Source organism: Grampus griseus, assembly GCF_964374135.1.
Source record: "Grampus griseus genome assembly, chromosome: 12".
NCBI lineage: Eukaryota > Metazoa > Chordata > Mammalia > Artiodactyla > Delphinidae > Grampus > Grampus griseus.
The window spans coordinates 64,816,129-64,844,118 of record NC_139006.1 but is presented as its reverse complement, the minus strand read 5'-3'; the positions used below and the strand labels follow the sequence as shown (position 1 = coordinate 64,844,118).

The 27,990-nt window shown below is 37.8% G+C and overlaps 1 protein-coding gene across 1 annotated transcript in view; it reads left to right on the top strand.

Annotated features, from left to right (window-relative positions):
- DYM (dymeclin) overlaps positions 1 to 27,990 on the top strand; it is a 371,864-nt gene that overhangs the window by 101,728 nt on the left and 242,146 nt on the right. The window lies entirely within an intron of this gene.

Genomic DNA, 27,990 nt, shown 5'->3' with positions numbered 1-27,990 from the left:
TTATTCATATATATATATATTCTTTTTAGAATATATTACAAGATAATTGAGTATAGTTCCCTGTGCTACACAGTAGGTCCTTGTTTACGCATTTATATAGTGTGTGTATATGTTAATCCTAAACTCCTAATTTATCTCCCCCCCATCCCCTTTGCTAACTATAAGCTTGTTTTCTATGTCTGTGAGTCTCTTTCTGTTTTGTAAATAAGTTCATTTGTATCATTTTTTCAGATTCCACATATAAATGATATCATATGATACTTGTCCTTCTCTGTCTGACTTCACTTAGTATGATAATCTCTACATCCATCCATGTTGCTGGAAATGGTATTTTCATTCTTTTTTTAAAATCAATTAATTTATGTATTTTCTTTTTTCTTTCTGGCTGCATTGGGTCTTCGTTGCTGCACACGGGCTATCTCTAGTTGCAGCGAGCGGGGGCTACTCTTCATCGTGGTGTGGGGGCTACTCTTCATTGCAGTGCGCGGGCTTCTCATTGTGGTGGCTTCTCTTGTTGGGGAGCACAGGCTCTAGGAGCGTGGACTTCAGTAGTTGTGGCACACAGGCTCAGTAGCTGTGGCTCACGGGCTTTAGAATGCAGGCTCAGTAGTTGTGGCACATGAGCTTAGTTGCTCTGTGGCACGTAGGATCTTCCTGGACAAGAGCTTGAACCCGTGTCGCTGCACTGGCAGGCAGATTCCTAACCACTGCGCCACCGGGGAAGTCCTATTTCATTCTTTTTATGGCTGAGTAATATTCCATTGTCTGTGTATATTTGTGTGTGTATGTATGTATATATTTATATGTGTATATGTGTGTGTGTGTGTATACACACACACACACACACACACACACATATATATATATATATATATATATATCACATCTTCTTTATCCATTCATCTGTTGATGGACACTAAGGTTGCTTCCATGTCTTGGCTTTTGTAAATGGTGCTGCTTTGAACATTGGTGTGCGTGTATCTTATGATATTATGAATTAGAGCTTTCATCTTTTCTGGATATATGCCCAGTAGTGGGATTGCAGAATCATATGGTAGCTCTATTTTTAGTTCTCTAAGGAACCTCCATACTGTTCTGCATAGTGGCTGTAGCAATTTACATTCCCACCAACATGTGCTTGTGCTTACACCTTGGAATTTCTAAGCTGTTAGATATGAAGTGTGGCCTGGTCATACATATTTTCAGTAAGCATTCTAGATGGTTCTGAAAAAGCTGGTCCATTTCTGCACCACTTTGTGGTGTGGGTCCCTTTCCTGTGCTTGCATCTGTTCTGCTGTGGGCCCATCATGCCAGATAGTTGAGCCAATTCTGTTAACTGTTGGGGATTACATTGTTTTGAGGCAGCTCTAATGGGTTTAACTGACACACTCCTTCAGTATTATCTTGCTTTCTCTTCTTATTACTCTCTTACTGATGAGGTCCAGTTTATCAGAATTGTTTTTTTTTTAATTTATTTTTTTATACAGCAGGTTCTTATTAGTTATCTGTTTTATACATGTTAGTGTATGCATGTCAATCCCAATCGCCCAGTTCATCCCACCACCCGCACCCCCGCCACTTTCCCCCATTTGAGTGCATACTTTTGTTCTCTACATCTGTGTCTCTATTTCTGCCTGGCAAACTAGTTCATCTGTACCATTTTTCTAGATACCACATATATGTGTTAATATAAGATATTTGTTTTTCTCTTTCTGACTTACTTCACTCTGTATGGCAGTCTCTAGGTCCATCCATGTCTCTACAAATGGCCCAATTTCGTTCATTTTTATGGCTGAGTAATATTCCATTGTATATATATACCACATCTTCTTTATCCATTTGTCTGTCGATGGGCATTTAAGTTGCTTCCGTGACCTGGCTATTGTAAATAGTGCTGCAGTGAACATTGGGGTGCATGTATCTTTTTGAATTATAGTTTTCACTGTGTATATGCCCAGTAGTGGGATTGCTGGGTCATATGATAGTTTTATTTTTAGTTTTTTAAGGAATCGCCATGCTGTTCTCCATAGTGGCTGTATCAATTTACATTCCCACCAACAGTGAAGAGAGTTCCCTTTTCTCCACACCCTCTCCAGCATTTGTTGTTTGTAGATTTTCTGATGATGCCCGTTCTGGCTGGTGTGAGGTGATACCTCACTGTAGTTTTGATTTGCATTCCTCTAATAATTAGTGATGTTGAGCAGCTTTTCATGTGCCTCTTGGACATCTGTATGTCTTCTTTGGAGAAATGTCTATTTAGGTTTTCTACCCATTTTTGGATTGGGTTGTTTGGTTTTTTTTAATATTGAGCTGCATGAGCTGTTTATATATTTTGGAGATTAATCCTTTGTCTGTTGATTCGTTTGCAAATATTTTCTCCCATTCTGAGGGTTGTCTTTTCATCTTGTTTATAGTTCCCTTTGCTATGCAAAAGCTTTTAAGTTTCTTTAGGTACCATTTGTTTATTTTTGTATTTTTTTCTGTTACTCTAGGAGGTGGGTTAAAAAAGAACGTGCTGTGATTTATGTCAAAGGGTGTTCTTCCTATGTTTTCCTCTAAGAGTTCTATAATGTCTGGTCTTACATTTAGGTCTTTAATCCATTCTGAGTTTATTTTTGTGTATGGTGTTAGGGAGTATTCTAATTTCATTTTTTTCCCATGCAACTGTTCAGTTTTCCCAGCACCACTTATTGAAGAGGCTGTCTTTTCTCCATTGTATATCCTTGCCTCCTTTGTCATAGATTAGTTGACCATAGGTGCATGGGTTTATCTCTGGGGTTTCTCACCTGTTCCATTGATCCATATTTCTGTTTCTGTTCCAGTACCATGTTGTCTTGACTACTGTAGCTTTGTAGTATAATCTGAAGTCAGGGAGTCTGATTCCTCCAGCTCCGCTTTTTTCCCTCGAGATTGCTTTGGTTATTCTGGGTCTTTTGTGTTTCCATACAAATTTTAAGATTTTTTTGTTCTATTTCTGTAAAAAAAGTCATTTGTAATTTGATACGGATTGCATTGAATCTGTAGATTGCTTTGGGTAGTATAGTCATTTTCACAGTGTTGATTCTTCCAATCCAAGAACATGGTACATCTCTCCATCTGTTGGTGACATCTTTGGTTTCTTTCATCAGTATCTCATAGTTTTCTGAGTACAGGTCTTCTACCTCTTTAGGTAGGTTTATTCCTAGGTATTTTATTCTTTTTGTTGCAGTGGTGAATGGGATTGTTTCCTTAATTTCTCTTTCTGATCTTTCGTTGTTAGTGTATAGGAATGCAGGAGATTTCTGTGCATTAATTTTGTATCCTACAACTGTACCAAATTCATTGATTAGCTCTAGTAGTTTTCTGGTGGTGTCTTTAGGATTATCTATGTATAGTATCATGTCATCCACAAACAATGACAGCTTTACTTCTTGTTTTCCAATTTGTATTCCTTTTCTTCTTTGATTGCCGTGGCTAGGACTTCCAAAACTATGTTGAATAAGAGTGGCAAGAGTGGACATCCTTGTCTTGTTCCTGATCTTAGAGGAACTGCTTTCAGTTTTTCACCATTGAGAATGATGTTGGCTGTGGGTTTGTCGTATATGGCCTTTATTATGTTGAGGTAGCTTCCCTCTATGCCCACTTTCTGGAGAGTTTTTATCATAAATAGGTGTTGAATTTTGTCAAAAGCTTTTTCTGCATCTATTGAGTTGATCATACGGTTTTTCTCCTTCAATTTGTTAATATGGTGTATCACATTGATTGATTTGCGTATATTGAAGAATCCTTGCATCCCTGGGATAAATCCCACTTGATCGTGGTGTATGATCCTTTTAATGTGTTGTTGGATTCTGTTTGCTAGTATTTTGTTGAGGATTTTTGCATCTATATTTATCAGTGATATGGGTCTGTAATTTTCTTTTTTTGTAGTATCTTTGTCTGGTTTTGGTATCAGGGTGATGGTGGCCTCATAGCATGAGTTTGGGAGTGTTCCTTCCTCTGCAATTTTTGGAAGAGTTTGAGAAGAATCGGTGTTAGCTCTCCTCTAAATGTTTGATAGAACTCACCTGTGAAGCCATCTGGTCCTGGACTTTTGTTTGTTGGAAGATTTTTAATCACAGTGTCAATTTCATTACTGTGATTGGTCTGTTCATATTTTCTGTTTCTTCCTGGTTCAGTCTTGGAAGGTTATACCTTTCTAAGAATTTGTGCATTTCTTCCAGGTTGTCCATTTTATTGGCATAGAGTTGCTTGTAGTACTCACTTATGATGCTTTGTATTTCTGCAGTGTCCGTTGTAACTTCTCCTTTTTTATTTCTAATTTTATTGATTTGAGTGCTCTCCCTCTTTTTCTTTTTTTAAAATGTATTTATTTTTGGCTGCACTGGGTCTTCGTTGCTGCGTGCAGGCTTTCTCTAGTTGCGGCGAGCGGGGGCTTCTCTTCGTTGCGGTGTGCAGGCTTCTCATTGCAGTGGCTTCTCTCGTTGCAGAGCACGGGCTCTAGGCACGTGGGCTTCAGTAGTTGTGGCACGAAGGCTTCAGTAGTTGTGGCTCACAGGCTCTAGAGCGCAGGCTCAGTCGTTGTGGTGCTCGGGCTTAGTTTCTCCATGGCATGTGGGATCTTCCCAGACCGGGTCTCGAACCCGTGTCTCCTGCACTGGCAGGCAGATTCTTAACCACTGGGCGACCAGGGAAGTCCTCCCTTTTTTTCTTGATGTGTCTGGCCAAAGGTTTATCAATTTTGTTTATCTTCTCAAAGAACCAGCTTTTACTTTTATTGATGTTTGCTATTATTTTCTTTGTTTCTGTTTCATTTATTTCTGCTCTGATCTTTATGATTTCTTTCCTTCTAATAGCTTTGGGTTTTGTTTGTTCTTCTTTCTCTAGTTCCTTTAGGTGTAAGGTTAGATTGTTTATTTGAGATGTTTCTTGTTTCTTGAGGTAGGCTTGTATAGCTATAAACTTCCCTCTTAGAACTGCTTTTGCTGCATCCCATAAGTTTTGGATCGCTGTGTTTTCATTGTCGTTTGTTTCTAGGTATTTTTTGATTTCCTCTTCGATTTCTTCAGTGATCTCTTGGTTATTTAGTAATGTATTGTTTAGCCTCCACGACTTTGTGTTTTTTACGTTTTTTGTTCCCTGTAATTGATTTCTAATCTCATAGCATTGTGTTCGGAAAAGATGCTTGATATGATTTTAATTTTCTTTAATTTACCAAGGCTTGATTAGTGACTCAAGATGTGATCTCTCCTGGAGAATGTGCTGTGTGCACTTGAGAAGAAAGTGTAATCTGCTGTTTTCAGATGGAATGTCCTAAAAATATCAGTTAAATCTATCTGGTCTATTGTGTCTTTTAAAGCTTATGTTTCCCCAATAATTTTCTGTCTGGATGATCTGTCCATTGATATAGGTGAGGTGTTAAAGTCCCCCATTAAATTGTGTTACTCTCGATTTCCTCTTTTATAGCTGTTAGAATTTGCCTTATGTTGACTGGTGGCTCGAACAGCAGATGTTTATTTCTCCCAGTTTTAGAGGCTGGGAAGTCTAAGATTAAGGTGCTGGCAGATTTGGTTCTTAGTGAGGGCTCTCTTCTTGGCTTGCAGATGGTTGCACAGTATCTTTACATGGTGTCTCTTTTTCCTCATATAAGGGCACAAATATCATCATGGGGGCTCCACCCTCATGACTGCATCTAAACCTAATGACTTTACAAAAGGCCCTACCTCCTATTACCACCACATTGGGGTTAGGGCTTAATATATGAATTTGGGGTTGGGGGACACAAACATTCAGTCAGTAATAGGTATTAAATAGGTCATGCTGGAATTCCCCTCACTGAAATTCTCAGTTTGGGAGGCCATTGGTCTCTTTTTTATGTCAACAGCTAAGGCACCTTTTAGCCCCAGTCATTCTTTATTTTAAACCACAACCTGTTTAGTGGTGGAGGTGAGGGTTTTGCCCAAAGTAGATCACTCATAGCCCATTCCAACCTCACTAATATGTTTTTTTAAAAAATAAAGAAGGAAAAGGCATTCCAGAATGCATAAGGATTCCACCACCACCACCACCAAATAATCCTGTGATTGAAACAAGTTATTTTCTATTCTGATTTTGGAGGCCACTCCTTATATTGTCCTTTGGGAGGGACTAGCTTTAGATCTTGATAACTTGGTATTATGGAAGAGGCATAAGTATCAGACTCTGGCTGTTGGTATTAGACCTAGAATTGAAAGCCAGTCCTGCCATTTACTAACTAGATGTTCTTTGGCTATTTAACCTCTTAGTGACTCAAATTCTTCAAGGCAAAATGAGGGTAATACCTTCCTTTATAGGGCTACTGAGGGCATGAAATGAGCAAAAGTGTAAGAAGGAGCCTCGTACCCAGTAGGTGCATAATAAATGGTCACTGTTTGTCACAAATATTACATAGTTGTATTTGAAAGATAAATTTTGTTTAAAATAAATACAAAAAAGGCAGTGACCTTATAATGATTTACAAGTTTACTCAGATTTTTCATGTAAATAAATTACGAAAATATCTGATATTTGGTATACACATTTATAATAGAGACTTCAGATAGTCACTACAAGAGTTATGTTGAAAATTTATATTGTGAGAAGGAAAAACAGTTATAACATTTATTGTTTTTCTTTTGATTCTATCCTTACTTCTTTGACCCTGTCTTCTAATATATTTTAAAGCTTCTAAATTGCCTCTAATACCTAAAAAAAAGGGTGAAGCAAAGGAAGCATTGACCTTGAAATTTCTTGTGTGTTTTTTCATTGTAAGACAGAGCTGTAATGTGATTGTAACTGAGTAGTTAACGTTTTAAAGAGCCAAGCCTAATTGAATGTGTTCTGCCAAGCTGGGCTTTCCATCGCAACTACTGAGGTTTCACACGATAATTTCTGATATATGGCTTTTCCATTTGAATGAGCCATCAAAAATGTTTTTTTTTCCTTTGCTTGCAGTGGTGGGTGTCCCAGCCAAATTATAAAGCCAAAGTAGTGATTATTTGTTTAGGTAAATGCTATAATAGAGAAATTAATAAAGTAGAATTTGAAGATTAAAACTCATTTCTCCCAATTGGTGTTATTGAGAAAGTTACTGAATTCATTATGATAGGTATGGTATGAAGTAGTTGTAATTTTTTTTTACGTGGCGGTTGTTTTTCTCTTCAGTTTTGGCTTCTTCTGGGCTGACTCATTGAGAGAAAGAACAACTACAGTAAGCGAAAAAGTATGTGGCACTCAGAAACAGGCATAGTTGTGAAAGCATTTCTAATTAAAGCACTTTGAATTTTCAAAGAAAGAAAGTGCTTTATAAACAGTAATTACATTCTCAATTCATTTTTATTTGGAATGATCTGATAGATTTTTATATACCAGGTGAAAGAATGACTTTTTTCTCCCCTTCTTTATTTTCAGGATTGAACTCATTTTGTGACTTTTAAAATATAGTTAATTTCAGTTTACTGTTTACTTGTAATGGTTCTTTGCAGGCATACAGTGAGCATTTATTTACTTTATTTTTGGCTGTGTTGGGTCTTCATTGCTGCGCGTGGGCTTTCTTTAGTTGAGTCAAGTGGGGGCTACACTTTGTTGCGGTGCACGGGCTTCTCATTGCGGTGGCTTCTCTTGTTGCGGAGCACAGGCTTCAGTAGTTCTGTCTCGCAGGCTCTAGAGTGCAAGTTCAGTAGTTGTGGCCCATGGGCTTAGTTGCTCCATGGCATGTGGGATCTTCCGAGACCAGGGCTTGAACCCGTGTCCCTTGCATTGGCAGGCAGATTCTTAACCACTGTGCCACCAGGGAAGCCCCAGAGTGAGCGTTTAGATTAGTATCTACAATCCAAACTGACCATATTTAGTTGTAGGTCATAATATAAGTTATTTTACTTTTAATTGCTCTCTGAAACAAGCATTATTTCAGATTTTAGACTTGTAAAAAATGTTTATTAAAAGATATTCGTTGGAAGTGTCAAAATATAGTATTGACTTGTTTATCTTTTATCCTTGTAATTTGCTGGCAACCGCTCCTAAACCAGTTTCCAGAAATGGTTTGTGTTTTTTCTTCTTTCTTTTTTTTTTTTGTGGTATGCGGGCCTCCCACTGTTGTGGCCTCTCCCGTTGCGGAGCACAGGCTCCGGATGCGCAGGCTCAGCGGCCATGGCTCATGGGCCCAGCCGCTCCGCGGCATGTGGGATCTTCCCGTACCGAGGCACGAACCCACGTCCCCTGCATTGGTAGGCGGATTCCCAACCACTGCGCCACCAGGGAAGCCCTCCAGAAATGGTTTTGAAAGTCAGTATGCCAGCCCTCTAGTCTCATTTTCTTCTTAACAGATTTGAGGGGAAGACTGAAGCTTTTTTTATGCCACAAATCGCTGGGGAATGAATTCATTCATATTCACCAGGAAGAAAATAGAATAATGCAGTCAATTTCAGATGAAATCCTAGGAATAAGTTTCTAAGACTGCTATAAATGTTGTTTATTTGGCATCGACGATTTAATGTTTCTGAGACTCCACTAACGTAATTTATTTTATTGTGGAATTTAAAATATTAAAGATATTTTAAACATAAGAATATTAAAATCATGGAATTCTAATTTTGGGGACTGAATCTTATTTGAAAAATGAAGCAATTAAAGTAGATTTGCTGGGGCTTCCCTGGTGGCGCAGTGGTTGAGAGTCCGCCTGCCGATGCAGGGGACATGGGTTCATGCCCCGGTCCGGGAGGATCCCACATGCCGTGGAGCGGCTGGGTCTGTGAGCCATGGCCGCTGAGCCTGCACGTCTGGAGCCTGTGCTCCGCAACAGGAGCGTATTGCAAAAAAAAAAAAAAAATATATATATATATATATATATAATTCTGTTAGATAAAAATACCCTTCAATATTTTTTTGCATGGGAGTGTAGATTTATGGAGCCTAAAACTGTATGTCAAATGACTAAAGAAACAAACAATGTTAATAAACATTATTACAACACATAACAGGAGTTAGCCAAGCAGGAGAAGAGACTAGTAAGTTGCTTTGGGATGCTTGGGATACTTTCCAGAGATGTACAAAGGATAGGGTACGAATATCTTGATTCACCCTGCTGGTCCTGTGTGGAGCTAGGTGCTGCTTATTAGACTGTAGATGTAGTTTTACCCTTATTTTGCATGAAGTGAAAGTGAATTAAATTTGTTTCAAAATCAGACATATATGAAAGTAGGTACAGTTGCAGCCAGTAACTTTTAGAGGTTTAACACTGGAGATGAATGTCATATTTTTAATTATGAAAGAAGGTGTTGGTACACCAGTGGGAACTCTGACAACTCTGCTAAGAGTGTAATTAGGTATAGCTACTTTGGAAAATATTTGACCATTATTTAGTCAAATATTGACTGAATATGAACATACCCTGTACCCCAGCAGCTCCATTCGTAGGTATATGTCCTAAAGGAACCTGCACACCTGAGTGCAAGAAAACATGAAAAAAAGTTCGTAGCAACATTGTTTATAATCGTCTCCAACTGGAAACACATCAGATGACCATCAAGAGTGGAATGGATGAAGAGTATTATGTTCATTATATGCAGCTGAAGGGACTGCAGCTCCCCATGTAAACTGATGACTCTTAGAAAACCACGTGGCATGAAAGAAGCAAGTTAAAAGAAAACATATACAGTATGAAAGTTCAAAAGTAGGCAAAACTACACCAAAAAAGCCAGGCAAAACTAAACTACATTGTTTAGAGTTTGGTCTGTAGGTGTTTGAAACTATAAAGAAAAGCAAGGAAATGATTATCATAAATTTGTATAATAATATTTGATAAGGAGTAAACTACCTATCCTCCTCAATTTACCATGGATGATGGCAGTGTGTAAGAGTTTTATTCTTCAGATGCCTTTGGTTTGCAGTCTTATATTAATTTCTTACTTGCTCTTGTTCATTACTTTTATTTTTGTCCTTCCTGCCTTATAATCATATTATCCTTTCAACATATTAATCATTTGAAATGCCTACACAGAACACTTCCTCCTCTTGTATATTCAATTTAGTGGATCTCTGGTTCTTTGAAATGTTTTGACATAATTTACAAACTTAGATTCTCTTATGTCTTGGTGTTGCATACATCCATGGTGGTTCTCCTGCTGTACACTGAACCATTTATATTGTCCCCCTGATACCTGGACACTGAAGCTCCACGCCCTTCAGATGGGGTTTTGTTTCAACCCTCTCCTGCATGCGTGCATTCAAGTTACACCAATATGTACTTTATTCTTCAGGGAGATTTCTGTTTGCAGGTGTTTCTTAACATGTTTCCCCATTTCTTCATCCTAAGGAGCCTTTTTATTTTTAGTTTTTTTGTAATATTTTTTAAAAAAAATATTTATTTATTTGGCTGTGCTGGGTCTTAGTTGTAGCGTGTGGGATCTATAGTCACGGCGTGTGGGATCTTTAGTTGCGGCACGTGGGCTCTTTTAGTTGTGGCATGTGGGAGTGAACCTGGGCCCCCTGCATTGGGAGCACGGGGTCTTAACCACTGGACCACCAGGGAAGTCCCAGGAGCCTTGTTAGACTGTTTTTTCTTAATTGCCACTGCCACTCCCAAAGGAAAATTAAAACTACAAATATACTGTATATCTGTTTATGTACTGTATGTATCTGTGCTTCATACATAAAAAGAGGGTTTTTATTTTTTGCTGTCTTCCGAATCAAGTTTTCAAAGTTTGTCCCCTTGAGATGATATTGCCAACTTTGCAATGCGTAATGTAAGCAAAAGTCTGCAGCCCTCCACTTAGGCTGAGCCAAATTCCTCCCTATGTTTTTACTGCTGGAATACATTTTCTCTTCTTTCATGTTCTTTCTATCTGGCTGGGCCATAACTCTCACAGATATTTAAATGATATACAATTTGATCTGCATTTCCCTCATGCCCTTGTCATGCTCTGCAGTCACAACACTAACTGATGCTAATGGCAAGTATAGTTTTAAGAATCCTGTCTTGTTCATGTAACATTATGTTGTATTTTCCATGCCATTAATATTTCTTCATAAATACAATTTTAATCATGTATCATATGGATTCACCTTAATCAGTTAAAATGATTAGTCATTTTGGTGGTTTCCACTGTTTTGTTATTCCAGATAACACCCTAGTGAACATCTTTATACAATATGTTGCAAGAGAACCTGCTGGCTCCACCACAGTAGGAGCCTTACTACCTGAGCAGGAAGCCATTGGAATCCTGATTGAATCTGCTAGAGATCCCCCCAGAAGCTGAAGGAAAAATGGCTTCTCTGTTCTCACGCCCCACCCTACCCCCAACCCAGTGTCTCTGATTCTCTGCCCTAATCTGAAGCCAGCAGGCAAAGAAGTTTGGAAAATATAGTTTGCAGGTTTCTAGCCCCCTGCACTACAAGATCATAGATGGGAGGGGTGTGGAAATGGCTACTAGTACTGTGACCTTATTTTACAGAGGTTACGTAATTTTCGTAAAGTCACACAGCTAGTAGAAATCATGTGTGGCTATCTTTCTCCATACTGTATGCTGTATGTATACATATGAGTGTGAGTGTGTGTTTATAAAGTCTTAAATATCGCACAGGGGGCACTAGAAGTTATGAAAATTTTAAAAACTAAGATTAGCTATAGTTCTACCACTGTAACAAATCAACTGTTTCCATTTTTTCATTCTTTTTCCAGTGCTTGTCCCTATGTATAGGTATATACTTACAGCAAATTAACTAGTAAAGTAGGAAGCATTTAAAATGTGCAAATAATAATCAAGTTTTATCTTGTTATTAGGGTTATGAAAATAAAATAGTATATTGCTATGTATTTGAAAAGTTTGAGCCCTAATCATGAAAGGTGCGGTTGAAATCCAAGCTGTTACTTTTGTTAATTTCATTTCCTGACTTGGTCAAATCAGGAGAACGGGCAAATTTTTGCTGTAAAGCAGCTAAAATTACTTACCTCCTTCTTTTGGCTGTGTGGTTAATAGCGCATGTTTTGAGGTGTCCGGTTGCTAGTATTCAAAGGGAAGACGTCATGGTAAGACTACCAATACTGCTGCCAGTTCTCATGTTGTTCATAAAGCTCACTGGTTTATCTGGGCACAGTTGTTTCCCTGAGCAAAGGTAAAGACAGGGCTCTAAAGACAGGGGACCTAAGGCCAAGTTCCATTATCTCAAGTAGAAGGGATATATTTTGGAGACATTGCAAAGGATTTATTCATATGTGTCATGATGATGACTGCTAGTTTGTCTCCTCCCCCATTTTAGCTGACTACATGGATGCCAAGAATAGGTTATATTTCTCAGTCCTCTTTTCAACCATATATGATCTATATTTTGGCCAAGGGAATGTAAGCACAAGTGGTATGGGCAAACCTGCAGGTAGAGTTCTCAAAGGAAGTGCATGTCCTCATCTCTGTCTGCTGACTTGAATGAAAATGTGATGGCTGGAGCTGGATTAGCCATATTGTACCATGAGTAAATTTAGAAATGGAGACTACACAGTGAAGCAACAAGAGAAAAGGAGCCTGGCTCTTGAATATTATGGAGTAATGGGCAAGCTCTGCTGCACCTACTTTTGGACTTCTGTTGAAGCCATAATTAATACAGGTCTGTTACTTGTAACTCACCTTAATGCTGACTTATACTTGGTTGATAATGTATAGTGGATGAAGACGAGGCAGTAATATAATAAACTAGCTTTCTAGGGTAGGTTATTTGTACGAGTTATCAGCATAATCTCACAGAGACCAGAAGACGGTGGGATGAGGCAGAACCTAGTACTTCTCCCTCTCTGCATACCAGATTTTGTCCTCAGTCCCCCAGCATTTTTGTTATACTCTTCACAAAATACAACATTTAAGTTCAGAGTAAAAGAAACAACAACAAAAACAGTGAATTACACAAATAATCTTTTGTTGTTGTTGAATTCTGCCAATCATAGTAATTTACACATTATTGAGAAAACCATTAGAGCCGTTAACAGTGCTTTTTCAGCCAGCCCATAACAGCTGAGGCAAATGAGTCATAACCTTAAAGATCTAGGAGTTTGTCAGAAGCCTCTTAGCAATGCTCAGGTTTCATGTTTTATCTTATAAATTAATGCACATTTTAAGTTCTACTTCAGTAATCATATCCACGTTTGTTTTATTACTATTAAGATGGCATCACCTGACAGTCCAGTGACTTAATTAACTTTCTAGAAATCTTAGTGTAAGATTAGTGATGCAGAAAAAAGTATCATGTTTGTTTTCTGACCTTGCTTGTTCCTGGCACATCATGGATTGTCCCCAAAAGTTCATGCATACCTGTTGGAGAAATAGCATATGTATCATTTGAGCCTAATGTATGAGTTTCTTAGCTAACTGGATTTTTCTTTCTTTCTTCTCTGAGTGTTGTGATATATTGCAAAAAGCCTGAAACCTGGATTTAAGGCTGCTAGTTTTGTGACCTTGGGGGTAGTGATTGGGATCATTAAATTTCTACTTTCTGGTAGCTTTTGTGATCTGCAGTTTTATTTTGTTGTGTTACATCTCTGCTATTCTTTTTTTTTTTTTGCCATGCTGTGCGGCTTGTGGGATCTTAGTTCCCCAACCAGGGATCGAACCTGGGCCCTGGTAGTGAAAGCCCCAAGTCCTAACAACCGGACCACCAGGAAATCACCTCTGCTATTCTTTTTACTTCTGAAATTTCTGTCACATCTTCATAGTCTTCATATCTCTTAATCTCTCTTAGAATTTCGTTTGTCTCTCTGAACTCTGAATAAGTTCTTCAGATTTACCTTCTAGTTCACTAATTCCCTTCCCAGTTGTATCTGATCCATGAAATTGTTTCACTGAAGTTTTCTAACGTTAGAATTATAACATAGGTGCAGTAAAGTACAAAATCTTAAATGTACAACTTTATGCAGATTTAAGTGAGAGGTTGATTAAGGAGAGGCCTTAGAAATGACTGTTGGAATCTGGTAAGATGGAAGTTGTTGGTTACTTTGTGAAGAAGCATTTAGGTGGAATGGTGTTTAGGAAACTAATTAGGGTAGGTTGAGGGGAGAATGAGAGTCAGAGAACAGGCAGAAAAATAGGGCAGCCACTGGAAGGGGACATGGATTCTAGGGAGGTTTTATTTTTTTTATTTTTGGCTGGGAAATGGTGCAACATGTTTACATACTGTGGTAGGAATGATTCATTCCAATTCTGTAAATATTACTAAATGCCTGCATTCATAGAACTTACATTCTATTACAGATGGAGAAATTCTTATTCATAAAGATTGGAGAAGGGATATTTCATTCCTTTATAACAGGAGTGAAGGCAGAGTATGTATATGTTGATGCAGGTGGGTTTGTGGATATTAAAGTGGAAAGACAGGGTAGTTATCTGATAGACTCTATTGAGAGTCAGCTGAGCATGAAGATTGGGGATTGGTGTTGGAAGTTTACCAAGAGAGAGAGCTGTAGGAGCCTAATTCCCCTGGGACACTAGAGAAGCATAATAGGATTGCTGGACAAAGCTGAGGGCCCACTTGAAATTTATGGGGATGAACTTAAAAGCAATCAGAATGGTTGTATGTTGTTCTTATGTATAGCTGCTTTGGAACATGGAGTAGTTAGAGAATTGGATTTAATCGAGGCTGGAGTTTTGCTAGGCAGTTATGATGGAGGAAAGCGGGAGTGTGAGGGAGTTGGGAAGGAGTAAGCAAGGGAGTGATCCTGTTGCTGATCCGCTGAATCCTAGCTGGGTTAGGAGGGGCTGGTGGTAGACAATGAAAAAGTGGTAGAGAGAGCCAACCAGGTCAAAAATTGTTTGAGTCGGGTACTAGAGGAAATGGTCTGGAAGGCTGGGCAGTGGTGGTATTCAGAGAGTGGAATATATGAATTCAAAATTGTGGTGGTAGTGCAATTATTAGCAAAGAGAACGTGCAACCAGGGCATGACCATGGGAATGGGTAGCTGGGGTAGGTTAGAGGAAGTGAACAAGCAGATCAAGGCCTTAGAGACCATATTTTTGGGTGGCTTGAATATGAGTATGTTGATATTTTAAAAATGAGGCCTGGAGTAGTGTGGAGGGGCGGACAGTGAAGCAGGTGCTCAGATGATTAGAAAATGACCAGGAGTGACAGTGCTGTCTATAAATGACTGTAGCAAGAAGCATTGATGGGTAGTATAGTCTGATGGGATGTTTCAGGGCAACTGGGGTGTCAGCAGAAATAGTTTGGAAGCTGTACTGCTTCTCTGTGGTACAAGGGTTGTGGAGAGAGAAAAACAAGTTACCACTTATAAAGGTTCCAGAGAAAGAACTGTTCTCAGGGGACACCCAGGTTTCTGTTAGACCAGGGGCAAAGAGGTTAAGCTTGAAAATACTAAGGATTTTTTCTGATGAAATATGTGGGTTCCAGAGGGGATGGGGAGAGCTATGGGAGACTGTGTTAGTTTAGGGGCTGCACTGAATCGTGCGGCACTGGGCCAGGGTGTGTAGCAGCTTTAGTTCTCTTTGCTGATCAAGGTAAACAGGGATATAAGGCATAATTATAATTAGCCCTGATGATCCTTTAGGGGAAGGTAGGTAGTAATTCTAATGATAGCTTTGGACAGTTTGTCATGGTGAGGCTTTTGGCCTCATGGCCTGAAAAGGAGGTGTCTTACTGAAGGATTCAGAGCTCCGTGAACCTCCCTTATATCCCGCTGGTTGGTTGTGTCCTGGTAGGGGAAAGGGTATCTTCTTAGTAGTGTGGGCTTAATAGTTATGCATCGTTGTGTTGTGTAGGGTTAACTAGAGAATCTACAATCATCTTAACTGCTCATTTTGAAGCTAAATTTAACTGAAATTTATAACTTAAAAAGCTTGAAATGCATCAGTGGAAGACCATGACCAATTCAGAACAAAATGGTTAACAGAACTTCCTTCTCCCAAGCTGCCAGAATTCCAGGCACCTGTGATATGTATGTCGGCGTGCGTGTTTGTGCACAAGGAGCTCTGCAGCACAAACAAGCATTGCACAGCAGTCAGACTTTTTGATAGGAGACTTAGTTATTAGGATCTCCTGTAAGCTCTAGTTTTTTCTAGGTTTATGAAAATACTATATCCCATAACTGATTTAGTGAGTTAATAGGTTAGTATTAATCCTAGGTAAAACTGGAAGTGAAGGTTGTATGTATGTATGAATTGTATGTCATTCATTTGTAAGATCACCAGAAAGGACTTGAATTCTTGGTCTGTTTGGGGTCCTTCAGAATTGGCAGTTGGAGTGACCTTCAGAAGCACCGTCGTGTAGGCCCCTCACGATCTGCCCTCTCTTTCCAGCCTTACCTCACTCAGAGTCTCCAGCTGGAGCGCCAGGTGCACTGAAGGTTCACCCCTGCCCAGCTTTGTCTGATACCATCCCATGCACCGAAATGCCCTTCTCTTCTCCTCCTGCAGATCTGTCACTCACCTTCACACCCCAGGTTACAGGCAGCCTTCTTTGGGAAGCTCTCCTGGAATGCCCAAGCAAAGCTAGTCCTCTTTCTTTGCACAGGACTCTGTGAAACTCTCAGAACATTGTGTTATAAAGACATTTCTGCCTGTCTTAAGAAGATTATGGGCACCTTGAATGTATTGAAAACAATTTATTCATTGAAGAACCTGTGCATGCTTGCCAAAGAGATAATTTAGTAAATGTTTATTCACCATAAAAAAGGGGCAAAACGCCTGGGAGAGATGGTTCCTTAGGGGGATGTAAAGAAATGCAGATGTGGTACCAAGATGAACAGAAGGCAGTAGAGCCAAAAACACAATCCAAGCAAAATATATGTATATATATATATATATATGTAGGGTTCCGTGGATGAGGCTGAAGAGCGGGAGAGACTTCTGTCTGGCAAGATAATTTGGGACCAGACTCACTGTAAACCACAGAATGCTATTCCTTATAGCAAACAGATTGAATTTAGGCCTGTTATATCCCAAGTGCTTGAAGATCTGACTTGCGGTAAATTTTAAACTTGTAATACCCAGTGGAGGCCAGGGGACCCCGTTTATTGTTTTGGAGCTGGAGGGGCAGTGAGGGTAGTGGGGGAGAGCATCTGCTATAGACTCAGCACCGTGGGTGCAGACCTGCTTAGCTCTATTATGTGCGTAAGGAACTTGACCTCTTTGAGTGTAATTTCTTTATGTGTAAAATTAGGTAAATGATAATTCTTGGTGAGTTATAAATTTGATAATTTGTATAGATCACCGTTTAATGGCAGAAACTGCTCTTTTTCTTCCCCTCTTTCTTTCACTACCTCTCCCCACAACAGTCCCTTGTGTATAGTAGTCTTTACTTATTTATTTATTTAATAAATTTATTTATTTTATTTATTGATAAGCTGTGTTGGGTCTTCATTGCTGCACACAGGCTTTCTCTAGTTGCGGTGAGCGGGAACTACTCTTCTTTGCGGTGCGTGGGCTTCTCATTGCTGTGGCTTCTCTTGTTGCGGAGCATGGGCTCTAGGCGCGTGGGCTTCAGTAGTTGTGGCTTGCGGGCTCTAGAACGCAGGCTCAGTATTTTTGGCGCACAGGCTTAGTTGCTCTGTGGCATGTGGAATCTTTCCGAACCAGGGATTGAACCCGTGTCCCCTGCATTGGCAGGTGGATTCTTAACCACTGCGCCACCAGGGAATCCCTGGTTCCATTATTTTTAAAATAGATTTTTACGAGAGTCAGTTTAATTAAACCTAGATAATGTAATCAAGCACGCTACACCACAGTATGTCTCCTTATGCTGCAAGAGAAGGAAGGAGCACGTGCCTCTTTCCCCCCTGTTGCGGGCAGGACCCCACTCAGGGTACCTGGATTACTGGCATGGCATGTGACTTCTGACAGGTGGGCTGAGTGTGAGCGCCAGTGCCAGTCTGAGTCATGTGTACTGCTGAGGCTTAGGGCCTTCATATTTCTTAGATGAAACACAAAGTTCTGGTATTTTCTTTGCTCACCTACTTTGGAGACCGTTAGTGTTAGTGTGTGTTTATTAACTGCTGGTTGGATTGTATTGAATGCTCTGTGGATATTTCTTCAATCTCATGAGTACTTTCAGACCATTTGATCTAGTGTTCACTCTTACTTGCATTTACTACCTGTAGCTTTCATTTGGGGACCATTTGTATCTTGGGAACTCTCTGGATTCATTAATTTGGAATCGTCTTTTTCAAATATTTATGAATGTGCTCTCTTTTCATAGATTCTACTTTCCTAGTCCCTCCTAAGCTCTTATCTTACTCTTCTTATCCTTTGATGGTAGATGATGTTGCTGTTGCTGCGTTTAAGGCATTTAAAAATTCATTTCAAAGTGGTCCGAGTTTTGGAAGAAATTCTTCCCATCTTTCCTTGAATGTCACTTTCAACCAAAGCGTAATAGTTACTCACAGATTCTCAGTTTTTAATGCCCAGGAGAGTAACAGCTGGAAAGCTATATGGAAAAAATGACTGTTACTGAGGTGGGAATAAATCTATTCTGCATATTTTGTTATAGTCGTTTGATTTATATTTACTCCTTCACAAGTGGAAGTTGAATGCTAATGTAGGCACTCATTCTAAGATTGTACTGTTAGAAATCTATTTGTAGATTCCAAATGGATTCTTTTTGGTTATTGATACTGTTAAAGTTAATAAACTTATTAGTATAGGTAGTTTTTGACAAAATCTCTTGCATAATTCAGACTTCAATCCTGATTTTTATTTGGAGAAAGTAAAGAATTTTGTATGAATATTTTTACATAAAATATAAAAAATTCAGTTTGTAAAATTAAAAATTACTCATTTCCTATTTAATATAATATAACAAATTACATTGTCAGGGTGCAAAGGAATCAAACCACAGTGAAGAAGGGAGACACCCATGTCAAGCAACCCACAGTCTAGCAGGGAAGACAGTCATGCAGGCCAAGTGTATGAAGTAGTACAGCCGTGTATAAGAGAGCGACAGTGCGCAGCACTGTTTGCAGTAACGGTGAGAGCTCTAGCCCTAATAAGGCCCTTTAATTTTCACAGGGGTGACTTCCTACACTGTTGGATTTCCTCAGCTGAAGGAGGGGTGAATGGTTGTATTTGGTTAAAGCTTGTTGAAAGGTACTTATGTTTCTCTTCCATCATTAACACACATACCTCTATTTTATGTTTTGTTGGGGATGCCTCATTGCCAGCAGATGGAAAGGTGGCCAGGGTATTGAGGGGTTAGAGATCATGTACCATGGGAAAATGTTGTGCGAACAGGGCTTTTTTGGTTTGAAGAGTGGGACTGCTGTGTAAGTATACACTGCCAGATGCTTAGAGCTGTGATGTGAGGACTTCTCTGTTTTCCTACAGGAATATTTCCCCAACTTCACCCACATCCATGCAACCACCATGATTTTGTCTTATATGAGTACAGCTTGAATTCCAGTTTACTTACCTCACTTTTTCAAAAACTTAAGCATATTGTTTACTCTATCCTTATATTACATGGTGAAGTCCTTGAAAATTGAGATTGATATCCTAGTTTATATATTTCTAATATACATATAACTCTTGAAGATTTTTAAGAAGTGCCACACTTAACCATCTCTCACTTCATCAGTGGTCTGTGCGCCATTTTGGGAAACACTGCTTTAGGGGCCAACCTCAGAACAGATGGAATGAGGTTACTGGGGAACCAGATATGGACCTGTTCAAGGGAAGGGCTATCTGTCCTCTGAGCGTACAGGCACAGTACCCCTTTCTTATTTCTTGCATCAGATTTAATTTATTTAATGTTTTTGCATGGGGGTATGAGATGGGATTTATCTCAGAGGACACTAGATTTTTTATTCATTTTTTCTCCCTTCATACTGTACACTTTACTATAGTACCTGGCTATCTTAGGTTCTCATAAATGTTTATTTTAAGGATATGTGATTCTAGAGTTTTACTTAGACCAGTGAATTCTGTTACCTTTCATTGTTTCTCCTTTTTGAAAACAGGTGTTATCTTCATAAACACTGAATTATTTCAGTGGATGCTTTTTCAGTTTTTCTTTAATAGTTCTGTTCTAAAGGAGTAAGACTTTTAAAGTTTCATATGGCTTATATTATGCTGGATTATAAATCAGAGGTTCTGAAAGATTTCAGACTACAAAGGTGGATAAAATGTTTTAGTGTGCTATGAGTTTTTAAAACATTTTCCTCTGTTCTTTTTTTTTTTTTCCTCTGTTCTTTTGTGGTGTTTTTTTTTCTCTTTTTTGAGATGGTCAAAGCATTCCTTTTGGGAGACAGGCTGGGGGTTTTAATATCATGTTGTTTTGTGTTAGGAAAATTGAATTTGACTCAGAACTGTTTTAGGAACTAGCAGTCACCAGATATTTTAAGAGTGCTTTAAATGTAAACACATGTAAAAAAGTGAAAATATTAGTGACCTTCCCACCACCCTTCCCCCTTTCCTCTAGCACTGTAGTATGATTGGCTGTAGTTCAAGATTGTGTATGTTGCTGTTTTATATTCATTTTCAAATGAAAAAAATAAATTGCTAAAGAATGTTTTTTTAACATATAGGCTGATTACATAGAGAGGTGCTTGAGGACTGTGCCCTTTAATAAAGATATAATATCAAATAGGGTATGTTTTCCTCAATAAACTAACATTTTAATATATTTCTTTTAAGAAATATTGTTCTAAAGATATGTAAATATTTTTCAAATTTTATGGTTTCTTTTACTACATTATCATTTTAGAAATCAAAGCATTCTAATGAGAAAAACAAATCACCTTTAGTTCCTGTAATCAAAGGTAACCACTGTGAGCATTCTGGTATATACTTATCATCTTACAAAAAGGAATGCATACTGGGTTTTCTTAGTGGTAAATATTTTAATGTAAGTTTAACATATAGAAAAGTGTACAATTAGTGTATAGCTCAATTCATTGTCATAAAGTGAATGAACATACATGTCATTACCAGTCAGGTCAAGTAATCCCAGCGTCCCAGAAACCCGCTCGTGTACTCTCCTAATCGCTGTCCTCTCCCAACTGCATGGGAAACCACTGTTGTGACTTCTAGCCCCGCAGATTAGTTTTGAACTTTATATAGATGGAATCACATGCTATGTATTCTTTGGCATCTTCTTTGGTTCGTAAAGTTCTTTCATGTTTTTGCATGAAGCATATTTTGTTCATTTTGATTATCATATATTATTTCATCTTAAGACTATCCCATATTTTATTTATCCTTCATACTGTAATGTATATGATTATTACACATTTGATTATTTCTAACTTTTGCCTGTTAAAATAATGCTGCTATGTGTATTTTTGTACATGTCTTTGCATATAATGTAAGCATTTTATTAGGTATAATAATTAGGCAAATTGCTGGGTCCTAGCTGTACATCATTCAAGTATAGTGGTTACAGTTAAACAGTTTTCCAAATTATTTTCACCAATTTACTCTCTCACTATAGAGTATATGAGAGTTCAACTTGCTCCACATCCATGCCCAACATGTTTTTGGAGAGGGAAAGGATGGAGTCATGTTTATTGAGATATAATTTATACACAGTAAAATTTACCTTCTGTTAGTTTTAGCAAATATGTATAGTCATGTAATAACCACCATAACCATAAGATTTTGAACATTTCCATCGTCTTAAAAAGTCTCCTTGTGTTCCTTTGTAGTCAGACCCTAACAACTGACCCTCCAAACTAGTTATGCAATGCAGGTATCTACCACTTAATATCAGTAATCACAAAAATTCACAAAAATCAGACATTATGCCAAAAATACTGATCTGGAACCTATTTAAATACCATTATTTTAAATTTTAAAAATTATAGTGTATATAATAACTCAACCAGTTTTTTAAACCACATTAAATGCCAGTGTTTAACAAACTAGTGTGTTTTTATATAAAATGCTTAAAACATGGCTTCCTGATGAAAGTGATGATTTAAATAGTAATCTCTTCTCTTCCATTTAGTCATTTTTTTCCTCACTCTTCTTTACAACTTTTACCTCTTATTGTATAACACTTAGAAAAATCAAGGGCTCAGTGTGAAAGGCCTTAGGAAACACATTTAGTATGTGTGCCCAGTGGTGGAGAATGGCTCACAGGGCAGGGCACTAAGATGCCCTGTTAGTTATCAACAACATCTGAGACATTCATCTCGTTTTTTTTTTTTTTTTTTTTTTAAACTCAGTTCAGTTTCAAAATGTCAACAATTCTGTCACACCGGTTATCTTTGTAATGAAATTTGATTCCCCCTCTCCCCCAGTACGTTATTTTGTTTAAAATGTTTTGAGTTTTGGAGATACAAATATAAAAGATTATTTTATGAACACTAGTTGAAAAGGATTAAACTGAGTGATATATTCTAGGAAGTTTAGATATTAAAAACTAGCTGACATTCTACTGGGAAAATGTTAACCTTGTTGACATTCTGGGTGATATGCCTGGATTTCTAACCATGGGCTTGGTTTTCTCTTGTGTTGATGAGTTATGTCACAATTAATTCAGCCAGTTTCTTCTTATTCAGTATTTAAGTGTATATGTTTCTCTTGAGTTTTAAGATGGATAGCTCTTTAATATGATCTTTGTATTCATTCTTTAGAATAAATTGTGGAATTGGACTTGTTAGGCCAAATAATCTGCGTATTGTTAATGTTTGTGATGCACGTTACTTGACTGCCTTTCCCAAAGATGGTGCGTACTCATTTACAGTCCAGCCACTGGTGTCTGAAAACACCTGTCTCCTAGTATTCTCATCAGCATTAAAGTATTATAATTTAAAATATAAGACTAAAGCCAACTTTTTTTTTTTTTTTTTTCTGGTATGCGGGCCTCTCACTGTTGTGGCCTCTCCCGCTGTGGAGCCCAGGCTCCGGACGCGCAGGCTCAGCGGCCATGGCTCACGGGCCCAGCCGCTCCGCAGCATGTGGGATCCTCCCGGACCGCGGCACGAAGCCGTGTCCCCTGCATTGGCAGGCGGACTCTCAACCACTGCGCCACCAGGGAAGCCCTAAAGCCAACTTTTGACACTTACATTTAGAACTTTAAAAACAGCATGCTTTTCCTTTAAATAGCAAATATAAAATCTATATTATTTATATACTTTTAAAATATCAAATATAAAATCTGTCTTATACATTGTAAAAATAACCTTTGGAAAGTAACTGAAGTAAGAAAGAAAGTAAAGTTGAAGTAAAGGAACATTAAGTTTGTAAGTTGGAGCCCTCTAAGGAATATGAAACATGAAAAAGATGTAGCTATTTTCTATCAAGGAGTCCACGGGAAGATCTGTGCCTAAGTTACATACATGAGTATAATCAATTTCAGACTGTGGTAAGTACAGTGCTGGAGAGAGCTATAAAATCAAAGTGCTGTAAAAGCAGTCATGTTTTTGCTTCATTAGAATAGACGACTCTGATCTGGACCTTGAAGGATGCTCTAAGCAAGAAAGAAAGGAGGAAAAAGAAATGAAAGAAAATTTTTTAAAACTGGGGGGAAGTAGAATGGCTTCTCTGGTTAATTGTAAACTTGGAAAAAGTCTAAACCAATGGTCAGTTCTACACATTGATTTCTGAGTTATTTCTCAACTGTTTTTTCTTCCAGGGTCATCCTGACATTTAGGTAACATTCTTTTTCTCCCTGCAAACTCATTACCATTTATTTATTTGCTTGTCTTTTCCATGTCCATTTCTCCTTTAGACTATAAACTTCATGGATAGGGCCTCATTGTCTTTGGGTTCTTTAGTGTCTAATCCAGTTTCTTGCACTTTGCCTAATCCACGATGGTACATTTCCTCTGTGGCTGGTATGTGACCCTTAAAAGAAATTAACTTCAAAGAAGTTTAGTGATCATCAGATATTTTTTCCCATACAAATGTTCCTAGCTGGTGATGGAATTGTTCTGTATTTTGATGGTGTCAGTGTTAAATCTTGATTGTGATACTGTACTATAGGTTTGTAAGATGTTACCCTTAGAGGAAATTGGATAAAAAGGTGTGCATTTTTTTACAAGAGCATATGAATCTATAATTATCTTAAAAACTTAAATAAATTCTTGATATGCAAAAATTTTTTTTTAACTATTGTTTGGGGAAAAAAAGGTCCCTAACCAAGCAATAATATTTTGGAACTTTATAACACATAATTGTGTTAGGATATTGGTTTGGCTTTTAATAGAAATCAGATACCAGTGGCTTAAAAAAGATAGAAGATTAATATTTCTCTCACATAGAAGTCTACGCTAGTCCAGGGGTGTAGGCAGGTTTGCTTCCTGAGGTCATCCAGGGACCAGAGTTCCTTCTGTCTTGTTTTGCCATTCCCTTGGTGGTATCCTCATGCACAAAGTCAAATCTGTCGGCCCACCACTCTACCTGGGTTCTAGCCCATGGGAAGGGCGAGGATTTGAAGAGAAAATAATTTCCTTTTAAGGATATAATCTAAAACTCGCATGGGCTGCTCCCAGTCACATCTCGTTGGCTGGAATTTAGTCATATGGCCATAGTTTCCTGTAAGAAAGATTGGGAAATGTAGTTCTGCCCAGCTAAAACTCAGGGCTTTTATTAATAAAAGGAAAGAGAGCATGGTATTGGGATCAGATAGTTACTCTGCCCCAGTGTTTGCCCTGGGATGCATGTTCAGTAACTTTATTGGTGAAACTGTCTTCCCTTATTTCTCTGTACTTATATAGGAAAAGTATAGATGTTTGAAGAGTTAGGTATATTTGTTGGATCATTATGGCAATGAAAATCAGTATGAATATTTGCTTCCCCTTTCTCTAACCTCCTCAAAGACAAAGTATAATTTTTTTCTTCTTTGTACTTTTTATACCTGGCATAGAGCCTAACCCTAATTAGGCACTCACTACCTATTTATTGACTGATTACCCTTTTATCTGTGTTAATTAAAATGTCTCTAGCAGAATTTTCATACGTATTTGTAATAGCTGACCTGCTTTCTCCTTAATTTCTTCATGGTCTCTGTTTTGTTACAGTATTACAGTCTCAAAATATATGAATATGACCCTTTTAGCAGATTTTTATAACTATGGATGACAGTATAGTATGTTATCATGGTTTTTTTTGTATAGTTTTGCTTGAATAATTAGTGTTCTGTAATGTATTTTTTAGATACAAGAAATCAGTTATAGTGGCAAGTGGCATGTTTAGTAATATAAAAAACAGTAATTTACCTTAATTTCGTTGTCTTAATAGTTTACTTTTGAGTTCAAAATTTCTTAAAATGAGAGTTCTTTTTCCTTTGGTTATTATTTTATTGATGTTTCAGTTTGTCATACTTTATATTTTTCTCACATTTTTATTGTTAAGGGTAAATAATCTTGTCACTACTTTTAAAAGGTGGAATCATCAACACTAGATTTTTTCTTTTAGTTAATTTCAGTACTTTTTTAGTTTTAGTTAGATGAATTTTATTTTAAGCATTTATTCGGAGGACCTGAGGGATACAATTAAAAAACTTTGGAGACCATCCTTAATTTGGTTTTTAGAACAGAAGGAAATACACTGTAACTTTCCCTTATTTTTTTGGTGGAGAGAAGCTTTTTTTTGCCAACAGGAAAATGCAGTTCCACTAAGATTCTTGGGTCATAGATCAGAGGCTTGGATCAGCAAAAAGAAACAAACTTTTGGAAGAATTCTGGTCCAGTATTATGGCCAGTTTAAACTACAGTGTAGGCAGTGGCAGGCTGCCTCATTTCTCCCTGTAAGGAAAGGCCACATAGCAGTAATATTTATCAGAGAAAGGAAGGAAGGCTGTCTGTCCGGTGGGGGTGGAGTGGGATAGCTTCTCAATAAAATGTTCATTTGTTGACATTATAATCAGCTTTGCAGCCCTGTTGAAAAAACTTGAAGGGGGGTGGGGGGGAAGGAGACTTCAAGTTCTGTTAAAAGCGAGTCAGAATTTTGTTTGTGAAATTTGTCCAGTGCTAGTCAACTCTTATTTCTCCTAGTAATGAAGATGCACAGCTGTGAAAGAGAATCCCCCCCAAAATAAAACACTTATATTTTACCTTGGAGAGCATTTTGTGTTCTTTTTTTGTTTTTTGTTTTTTTGCAGATTGAACTTTCTAATTGTGTTTTTCTTTGCTTGCAATCCTCGAACACACAGTGGTGGATATAGGGGTAGGCAGTCATGGAGCATACTCTGAGTGGAAGAAAGTGACTGGAAATTTTTAAAAATGTTAAGATAAACAACAAATCAGTCCCAAAGCAAGTAATACTTGGCTACTGGTTTTACTTTCTTATATAATTTTGATTTTCTTATTAAATGCCTCAAGTTTCCCAACTATGTCATGAACACTGTTTTGAATAAATTTAAATTTGTGATGTGTAGTGATCACTTATTTTTTTGGTTTGTTTTTAACTAAAGTACAGTTGATTTATATATAATGTGTTAATTACTGCTGTACAGCAAAGTAATTCAGTTATACATATATATTCATCCTTTTTTAAAATATTCTTTTCCATTATGGTTTATCATGTGACATTGAATATAGTTCTCTGTGCTACACAGTAGGACCTTTGTCTGTCCATTCCATATATAACAGCTTACATCTACTAGCCCCAACCTCCCACTCCATTCCTCCCCCGCACCCTCCCCCTTGGCAACCACCAGTCTCTTCTCTATGTCCGTGATTCTGTCTCTGTTTCATAGATAGGTTCATTTGTGTCATATTTTAGATTCCACATATAAGTGGTAGTCTTTCTCTTTCTGACTTGTTTCCCTTAGTATGATAATCTCTACTTGCATCCATGTTGCTGCAAATGGCATTATTTTGTTCTTTTTTATGGCTGAGTAGTATTCTGTTGTATATATGTACCACATCTTTATCCATTCATCTGTGCTTGGACATTTAGGTTGTTTCCGTGTCTTGGCTATTGTAAATACTGCCGCTGTGAACTTTGGGGTGCATGTATCCTTTCGAATTACGGTTTTCTCTGGGCATATGCCCAGGAGTGGGATTTCGGGATCATATGGTAATTCTATTTTTAGTTTTCTGATGAACCTCCTTACATATAAGTCTTTCACCTCCTTGGCTAGGTTTATTCCTAAGTTGTTTTTTAATGTGATTAAATGCATTTTTTAATCCAGTTTCTGTATCAAGGAGATTTTTCTGGCCTTGTCAAATGAGTATGTAGCTATGATTCTTGTTCTGTACTTTGGCACTGCATATATAGTATGAGAATTATCTGTACTTTGAGGGTTTGGTAGACTTATTTGTAAAAAAAAAAACCTGGACTTGGATGGTTTTTAAGGATTGGCTCTTTGACTCTGGTTTACACTCTTGTAAGGTTATTTGTCCATTCAGGCTTTCATCTTCTTTGGACAATTTTGTTTTCTCCTAGATATTTTAATATTTTGCTTAGGTTTTCAAATATATTGGTATAAAGTTGTATGTGAAATTTTTTTATAATTATGTGTATGTTTTGATATGTAAAGAAAAATTTAGAAAGATACATAAGAAACTTAATATTATCTTGGTTATCTATGGGAAATGGAAGTGGAATTATGGGAATAGGGAATGACAGTCTTTAAAATTTTTATGTCCTTGGACAATATGAGAATTTCCAAACTATGGACTTGTTTTACTTTCATAATCAAAAAAGGGAGTGTTATTTCAAACTTTAAAATGTGAGAAAGTATAGAATATTGTACAGAAATAGATTCATCTTACAAGTCCCAGCACATTTCTTTTTTGTAGTTTTCCACCAGAGTTGTATTTTTATTTTTATTTATTTATTTATTTTAACATCTTTATTGGAGTGTAATTGCTTTACAATGGTACATTAGTTTCTGCTTTATAACAAAGTGAATCAGTTATACATATACATATGTTCCCATATCGCCTCCCTCTTGCGTCTCCCTCCCACCCTCCCTATCCCGCCCCTCTAGGTGGTCACAAAGCACCCAGCTGATCTGCCTGTGCTATGCGGCTGCTTCCCACTAGCTAGCTATTTTACATTTGGTCCATGCCACTCTCTCACTTCGTCCCAGATTTCCCTTCCCCCTCCCTGTGTCCTC